At 32.1% G+C, this 9716-nt stretch overlaps 1 long non-coding RNA gene and 1 pseudogene across 1 annotated transcript; both read right to left on the bottom strand.

Annotated features, from left to right (window-relative positions):
• Positions 1–4299: 4299 nt before the first annotated feature.
• On the bottom strand, positions 4300–8017 carry LOC119688507 (annotated as a pseudogene).
• Positions 8018–8022: 5 nt separating this feature from the next.
• On the bottom strand, positions 8023–8277 carry LOC119689056. Its single transcript, XR_005253338.1, has 3 exons — positions 8253–8277; positions 8126–8193; positions 8023–8040 (listed from the first exon to the last, which is right to left on the bottom strand). It is a non-coding gene; the product is annotated as an uncharacterized LOC119689056 (long non-coding RNA).
• Between the last annotated feature and the right edge of the window lie 1439 nt (positions 8278–9716).

The following is a 9716-nucleotide window of genomic DNA, read 5'->3' as shown; positions in this document are numbered from 1 at the left end:
AGGTCAGCTCCAATCGCGCAGACAGACTACTGTGACAATAATCAATCATTGTTATTTTATATACATATGTAGTAGTCTACAGAATACTTTTTTCACAACCTAATATGAATAACATAGGTATAATAAATTTTTATACACTAAGAGCTTGAGTCAACGTTTAGGTTATGAAATCTCAAAGTGATCTTTACGACTTTCGTTCTTTGACTTTAGCACATTGATTAATGGAGTCTTAAAACAACCGATAAACTTACTTTGGATCCCAATTAGAAGTTTATGTCCCAACGAGAAATTGTTGTTAAGCGTGAATTACGATTTATTATATATAGGAAAACGTGATGGTTGCATTCCGAATGTTATCTTCGGGCTCTATATTCTTGTACACCTTGTCAATGGCACGTTAGCAAATATCTTATTTCCTTATATACTTCTTGATACCCTAAATATTAAAAAATTTTGTTGAAGAAAGTTCGAAACATGTTTTGAAGTGACCGGGAATTTTGAATAGATAAACACAAAATTGTTTCTGAAAAATTATGAAGAAAATGTTGTCAAATATGCTAAGTCAAAACTTTTTAAATCTCTAGGAAAACCTGATTTAATTTGTTTTTTAGATTTAAAATTCAAAGGAAGTATAATTTCGTTTCCAGTAGGTTGAATCCATGTTGCTGAAGAAAATTCTATTGGATATATCTTTATAAACTGTGTAACGTAGCAACAAAATCATTACGTATCTATCAATAATAAAAATAAATATGGTAGCCTTGATACAATATAATTTTATAATGTGGATATGGCAATTCTTGTTCATAACTTATTGAAAAAATTCTGTTAATCACAGAACACATACAGAAGTGTTGAAATTGTTTTGAGCCGTCGATTCATTTGTAGAACGACATAAAACTAATGTGGCTTCATTATATAAAATCTCTATACGACAATTAATTATAATAGACTTTTATATATTTATGTTACTTTGGATACGTATCTAACTTATGAGTTTTTTTTATTTTATTTTATTTTGAAAAAATAAAAAACCTTTTTTAATTTTTATATCAGCCGAAACCGAATTTATTGTTGTAAATGGGTAGAAAGTTAATTTCAGACCCTGAATTGGATTGAAAATTTGTGGTATTATATATACTATTAAAATAATATTTTGCTATTTTGTATGCAAATATGTTTAGCTGTACCTCTTATATGCAAGTATGTTAAGTTATACCTATATCTGCTCGTTGTATAACCTTTCTACATCTAATAATAGCATTTGCTAATAATATGGCTTTTGTACTTAAAAGTTGCTGTCTTCTGTTCTGGAATGTTCATAAATCCAATGATTAAAATGTGTGTATTATAGTTTATTTTATTCAGAACTAAAATATGGAATTGAGTGTAGGGTGGGACATATACTTATAATGCTAACGATTCAAAATAAGTCACTCGACTTATAAACAATGGAATGCGGCTTCGGCATAATATCTCATTTTTGGGAATTTGAAAATGCTGCCATTAAAATATTTTTTTATTATTGTAGATTACTAAATTCATCCACTTATTCACTTACAATAATAATTATAAAGTTAGTTATCATTTTAGTAAGGTCTTCTCACAGAATACAAACGCATTTTTTGTTTTCAATTTGAATAAAACTCAAATGTATAAATGAAATCATAAAACTAAGCACATTAATTATAAAACTTTATTAAAAAACAATTCTTACAAGTTATACAAGAAAATTGAAATCTATAATTTTTCTATCATTTAAAAAATAAAAAAAAAATTTTAAGGAAAATAAAATATTATATTACTCATAACAAGTATAAATTTAAACGAAATTCTGTGTATGACTTAGTTGGTGCCAAGTTCCTGATCCAATAATTTACACTTGATGCCCGTTTAGTAACTGCTTCTTTAGGTCTTTGACCTACATCTTTAAGTGAGGTTTTATGCTTCTACCGTTGGCACGAACAGTGTCTGTACGGTTTTCTTATTTTCTGTGATCGCTACTACCTTTTATTGCAGTCAATTTTGACGATTTCCTGAGACTGCTTATTTTATCAAGACCAAAATAAAAGGATGTAATGTAATAAAATGTAATTTTATATTTTGTAATAACCTTTGCCGGCTCTTTCCAAAGCTGGGGTATACTCAGAGTATAGCAGGGTTAAACACAAGACTTAAAAAATTTGTTTAGTTATTTTTTAAATATAGATATTAAGTCAAAGATCTCTTTTCGGCTCATTCTGCGCACAACTCATGAGGCAGCAAGAAGCTCATCTCATACGATGGCTCACGATCGAAGATTTGTACGAAGGTGTAATATTTTTAAAAAATTTAGTTAAACCTAATAGTGAAATAGATTTATGTTGCTGTAATAAATATTTTATTTTGCTTTTTATATTTAATATTATGCAAGTATTTTTAATTATGAAACAGGCAATTAGATAACAATTCTCAATTAGCCTTACTACAGAATCTTATTTCCTTATGTATAACTTACTATTAAATAAAATTTTATGAAGTAGTTAGCCACACACAGAAGTACAAAATCAAACTCAGGAACCACCAAAACCCACTTGCAAGCAATCTTACTCAAAGCACTGGAACCCAGCGTCTCAAAAGGAACTATATAAACCCGGCTATTAAAGAATAATGTCCGACATGGAAACGAAATTGGACGAAGCTTTGGATAAGGACAATTAATTATCTATTTTCTCTTCTAATACAGTAATTAGCAGCGATAATTTATTGTTAGTTCTAAGTTGATTTTTAGAAGATTCAATAAAATTGATATTTTTAATTTTTTCAAAGTAAGATTCGTAGAACTGATCCTCTTCACTTATATCATTTCGAAACAAATACCCTTTCTCTATCTACCCTTTTTCATTTCGTTGTTGCTGTAGCCAATCCATTTTCACAGCCGACCGGGTACAGTTCACTCTTCCAAACAAGTTCAGGTCGCTTCTCTATCACAAATTTTAACTGGGAAGAGTTAGGACAGTTTCACTTCACTGACAATGTGATTAAGATTTCAATTATAATAAGTATTTAAGTTTCAACTTGGACCATGTCGATCATCACTACCATACTTTTCTATATGTAAAACCAGGACAGGGCGCTGGTTTATGGGCGCGCTTTATGCCTGTTGTAACATTGAATGAACGACAAATGAGTTTCTTATAAAAGTATTTGTTGTATAAAATAAAAATTAACGTAAATTTTATTAATATTAAAATTAATGTATAATTAAATATAATATGTTATTTAGTTTACAAAATATTAATCTCAGTTTGTTTAAATAGCATTTTATGCTTCGCCAAAGATTCTAGGTGGTCTTAAATCATAAGTGGATCCACTAGGGATCGCCGGTATAACCTAACCTTGCATAGGTTTATCTGACTGGTTAGAAACTTCATATCTGGTAGACCTAAAGGTTCCGGACAAAAATGTCTACTTCAAATCTTTACTATATGCAGATTTGTAGTAGACATTTTTACGAATCTAAAGAATTTATAAAGCTTTATTGCCGATCCTCTTTACCCTTGAACCCGTAACTCTATGCCGTGCATTTTTAGGATTATTTGTAGACGAGAGTGTTTGTAGATAAATCTAAAAACATACCCAATGCGTTGTAGTTTCCAGCACACAAGCATCGTGCTATCAGAGGGAAAATTATAAATTAAAATACTAAAGTTTGTATTAATGAATAATTAGTTCTTCAATATTTAGTTTATATTAAATGATGATACCAGAAAGGATTCTAAAAGATCAAAAAAAAAACTCTAGATTATATGTTCGTTAATAGTTTATTAAAAAAATTTATAAAATGTAACGAGATTGAAAAAGTGTGTGAGTTTACAAAAGGAAATCAATTCGCAAAAACAAACTTAATGGATACGATAATATTATTATAATATTCTTATTCTATAAAATATTCAAACAAAAACAGATTCATATTTTGGTAAATTATTTCAGGAACATTTGGAATGTCCTCATAGGAAAAATATCTACAACATTCGAGTTGTGAGGTAAAGTACACCAAACAAAAATGGAATCTAAATGTTTTTGTTTAAATTAAATTTAAATTTTTTAAATTTCATTTGTTTTTTATATAAAAATATTTAAATTAAAGCATATAGTTACTAAAAGTTTGTTCATTAAACTCAAGTATGAGGTATTATTTTAGCACTTATGTTACCTCAGTGTGCAACAAATTAAATAAAAAGTGAATTTGTAGCGTCTCCACCGCCGTCAACTAATAAAAAATAAAAATTAAATATAATTATACGGAAAAAATATTTCTTACAACAAATATAAATTCTTTTCGAGTGCAGTAGATGGAGCACGGTTGATGTTTTCACCTACCAAGAATGCCAATTTATGAGCATATTGACACACTGCTGGTACGCGGCAGGTACCAGCCCAATTATAATACCATATATGTGCGTCATTTTATAAGTTAGCATTTGAATATGTTCTGGCTTAAATCCAGTTGTATCGTGTATAACGTTGTAGTTGGTAGGTGAAACCGTACCTTGGAATATAGACTGCGACACTAAATAAAAGTCAACGCTCTGGTAAAGTAATAATATCGTCCACAACGGTACCAGGTGGAGGATTGCGACCTTTGAGAAAGTATTGCGTGTTGATTTTTTTAGATATAACTATAAATGCGAAGCGTGGACGTGCACTTCCAACGCTACTATATATTTCGTCTAATCTATTGACTAGAGCTTTAACTTCATGGTTTACAACTTGGTGCAGCTGACCATCACCAACTCCAGCACGATAAAATACTATACGTTCAGGTAAGCATTGATGCTCCTCTTTAAATGCCCGTAAAGCGTTCGCTACACTTAGCGTTAAATAATTTGATAATTCTTGGCCTTTTACATGTTCTTGGACTAATGAATAATATCTTGATGACTTCTTTATGTCCATTGTTGAAACAAATGCGCCATATGAATTATGTTTATTTTTAGTTGAATGATATACATCAAAACCGCATGTCATAATACCATGATTAGGCATATCAATCATCCATGGAGTTCCACGCAATTTAGCGTTCATTTGTATGACAACCTTCGTTGCTATTGACATTAGACCAGCCGATTTTTCTGGACGAGGTGCAATAACCTTCATAGTCACAACTTGTGAAGCAACTACTCTATCAACGCAACATTTTTTCTTAATTACAGCATATCTGCAAATCAATAAATAATATCAATAATGTCGTAATTATTTAGAAATATTTAATATTTACTTTTCTTCGTTGGGACTGAAAAGAACCGCCATAACGATCTGCGGATCTTGAGATGCAGCAGCATATATAGCTGAAGCATAAGAATTATTTCTGTCATCCTGCATTTCCATACTTTAAAATAAAATACAAAAGAACATTAAAAAAAACATCAAAATAGCTGAATATGTAAATACTATATATATTGTAATTGCGATATAATTATGGTGGATAGGTGACTTTAAATGTAATCATACGAGTTAGAATTGAAAAAGATCTACGTCCCAGATTTTTGTGGGTTTTGTGGGCACAAAAACATATCGTTCAAATATATCTAAAGGTCTGTTTAAGCAAAAGATTTTGGAATTACTTATCGTGGAACTGTACTATTTGCAATCAAAACACGTTACGAGTATGGCAAGCTTAACCAAAATATATCCCCAATCCCTATAATCTTCCCCACCTTGACACATCAATCACCCACCCACATCATAAAAAACATCTATCGTCGTGTAATTTCTTCTTCTTTACAGATACGCACTGGTTAATACGACATCAACATGATTACATGGTCACAAACGCTTGGTCGTCGGGATAGAAAAATGGCTCCAGGACATACATTCCCGAAACTATGTTTCTTCAACGCGGCCCACACTAAATCTCAGTCCTTTTCATACAGTTTAAAGGTAGGTATCTTTATTCTGTCTTTTATTCTGCTGACTTTTGCAATAAAGATGCCTAAAGATGAAGATGGTGGCAAACCTAGATGGCATACGTTTAGATGCATAAAGAAATAAACTTGTTTTTGGTATTAATATAAAAGAAAAGTGTTAACCTAATCTAATAATTCAGCTAGCATATTATCCTTTCTAATCATATTTGTTACTAAAGGAAAATGAATTATATTTCATAATATAAATTGCAAATTAATTGCACATTTAACTCTTCAAAGAGCATTTAAGGCTTTGTCAAAGGGTCGAGGCAGTTTTTAAAGCTTTGCGTTCTTATACGGTAAACCATCAATTGGCCCAAGTGGATTATTAGGATTGCCAGTATAAACTAACCTAAAATATGTTGAACGAAAAAAATGATGAACCAAAAAAGTGGCTGACCAAAAAATATGTTTGACTAAAAAAAGATAGATTCAAAAAATGATTGACGAAAAAATGACTGATGAAAAATATGTGTGACCAAAATAAAATATATTGAAACGACTGCATCGCTTAGTGTTTTAAAATATATTTAAATAACTGAACTAGTTATTCAGATATACACATTCAATTAATTACTTACTACTTTGGTTCATCAATTTGCATCTTCATGCCGCTAGCTACACGTTGACATGTTTTAACGAAGTTCTGAGCTTCACGTACATTTCGTCCAGTAACGATTACGAACCAGCGTTTAATATCCGTTTGTGCATACATCTGATTGGATCGGAATTCACGAGACCAATCAGCTTTGTCATCGCACTGATACTCTGAATTTCTGCCAAACAATATTTTTTCTGAATTCAAAACGCGAGCAGGAACTTCAAGTAATTTTTTATCTAGGGTTACATCCCATTACATTCATACTATCAGCTGAACGCTGCAAGCGTTCATTGAAAACTCTTAAACGCTCAATACGACGATCTGGCACTAAACGAGCATGCTCATGTATTGCTTTCATTAATCTGTAGAAAAGCAAATTTATATCTAATTAAATAAATAGATTTATATTTATACTAAAAATTACCTCCAGTCGCCACGCATAGTATAATTTAGGCCAGTAGGACGTGTCAATTCTGGAAATAATATTATTAAATCATCTTGACCACCTCTAATATTTTTTTCGGTAGGCTTCGACATCAACAGTGGTTGATTAAAATCGCGAATTGGGAGATTATAACGCTATAATAAAGAAATCAATAGTTAGATGTATGTTATTGTCAAGCTTTATAAATAAAGTTATAATCTAATCTAATATATAAAAATCTCAGGTCACGGTGTTTTCATGAAACTTGTTGTGTATATTTAGTAGATATGAGAATAGATCGTAAAGTATATTTCATTCCGCTAAAGTGATTAGGGTGTCTCGATAGAGAAAATTTTTTTTTATTTTTTGACATGTCTTTATAATTTTGACACATGCTTGATCTACTCTGACCGCGATGCCATAAATGTAAGCAACACCTTACAGGGAAATATAGACCTCATGGTGAAATAGTTCCAGAAATGGAAGATTAAAATTAACAATAACAAAACCAAGGCCATATTCATAATACGAAAGAGAAGGCAGCATCCTCCAAGAGTGAGCGTCGGTTACGCGGATTTACGGTGGGAGGTAAGCATAAAATATCTGGGGGTCACATTTGACAAACGGCTCAATTGGTATAAACAAATGAAATGCGAACGGAATAGCTGCTCAAAAAATCCTACATTTTCTAAAGCCGCTGTAAACTTGTACTGTATTTCCTGCACGATCCTTTGTTAGTATCTTATGGACATCATTTACCATTATACTTTTAAGATTTTGTGTAGAAAATAGCAAAGTACCATCAAAAACGTAACCTCCAAACAAATCTTCATACTGTCCTATCATTCCACGACGTACATGTAACAAATCGACTTCTGGTGCAAGATCAACACGGTACTGATGTATAACCGATTTCGGTGTTCTTAATAGACGAAAATAGTTCGTCTGAACCATAACTGGACGACCAACTGCACCTTGCTTATTTACGCACGACACTGGTCGAATATGTTGTATAACGTCAGTTAAAATACGTTTTCCCCACATGCCATGTATTTGGTCAATTGCAGCTAAAGATATGGATATAACAACATAAAGAAACAATATAAAATATCATAGAAAGAACAATCATAATTATTGTCATAATCTGCATACCAATAGTTGCTGCCTCAGTGTTATCATGACTTTGGTGAACGTTTGAACTGGGAGAACCACTGGGAGAACTAAAGGAAAATATTTACGTCAACATAAGCCTGGTTAAATAATATATTTTATGGCATACTCATGAAAACACTGGAAATGGACACATCAGACTGATGAGAACGTCCACAACTTGCTGTTGACGGCAAACTACCAAAACTCTAATATCAAATGAATAAAAATTAATTAAATCAAGTCTCTTTAAATCTTAAATTTGATCTTATTTACAGATGATTCAGAGGCAGGATAACTGCCAAGTCCATCACCGCGACCACGATACATGCCAGGTCTACGCTCTGCACCACCCCGTTGTTCACCACGTTGGCCACCACCGCCGCCGCGAGGTTGCCAGCCACGGATGCCACCACCATCACCATCACCGCGGTTGCCACGATAGCCGCCGCCGCCGCCGCCACCACCACCATTGTAGCCGCCACGTCTACCTCTGTCTCCTCCTCTATTTTCAGAACTTCTTCCACGTTCTCCTCCACCACCTCTATATTCCGCACCTCTTCCGCGTTGCATTCTAAAGATGTATTAAAACTTTAAAATGAAATTATGTTTTTAATTATTTTCACATGCATTTGTGCAAAAACAACTCCAAAATTTATTGGAATTTTAATTCTTCGTAAAGCAAAGCGGCTTCCACTTATTGCGTCGCCGATGGCAGCACATTTTGACAATTGTTCGACATTCTAAGTGCCAAGTGCTAAGAAAAAAAATGTGTATACACAACTGTACACACATACATATACACTTGTATATGCGAATATGGAATGAAGATTGCATATAAGTTGCATATTAGACCATTAAACAACAACAAAAACCATTAAATAAATTACCATTAAAGTGAATCATTCATTCCTACTACCAGTTGCTTCGAACTGTTGCTTTTTTATTCCTTTTTATTCTTTTTTGTGCCACTGTTCCTTACGTGGAAAAAAGGACAGACCACAAAGTTTACTATTAACCGAAACGACGCTCAGCAAAAACAACAAAAAAAATAGAACATGTTATAATGCACAATTAGCATTGCACAATTATTGGTTATTGCACAATTAGCAAAATATTAGCAAAATTTTAGGCAATAATTAATTTCATTTAAGAAATAATTTTCCAAATAGCACAATTCAGTTTTTAAAAATTCTGTTCATTTCACAATAATTGTAGAACCAAAAAAGACTTACATTTTTATTCACAAGTACCACTTAAACGAACTTAATTTGAACTTCTTTAAGCACTTAACCGCAAATGATAGATTGCGATATAGTTAATGTATATCTGCGCAAAAAAATTAATATTTATGATTTTAACTCGCCTTAACCAAATCTTCGAAATTGCCTGAAGTGATGATCTCTTCGCTTCAGTGTGAAAGAAAGCTATGACAGCATCGAATGATTAGCGTCGACTTAGTTAAAGATGGTAAACTATCGATACCAACAAACTGTTGTTTAAATTTATTCCGACAACTTTTTAGACGAGGACTTCATCTTTCAAGCAACTACCAAAGACGTATTATATTTTATTCCGAGCAGCGACTTGTCTT

This window comes from Teleopsis dalmanni, chromosome X, assembly GCF_002237135.1.
Source record: "Teleopsis dalmanni isolate 2A chromosome X, ASM223713v2, whole genome shotgun sequence".
In the NCBI taxonomy this organism is placed as follows: Eukaryota; Metazoa; Arthropoda; class Insecta; order Diptera; family Diopsidae; genus Teleopsis; species Teleopsis dalmanni.
This window is presented reverse-complemented; position numbering and strand designations above follow the sequence as displayed.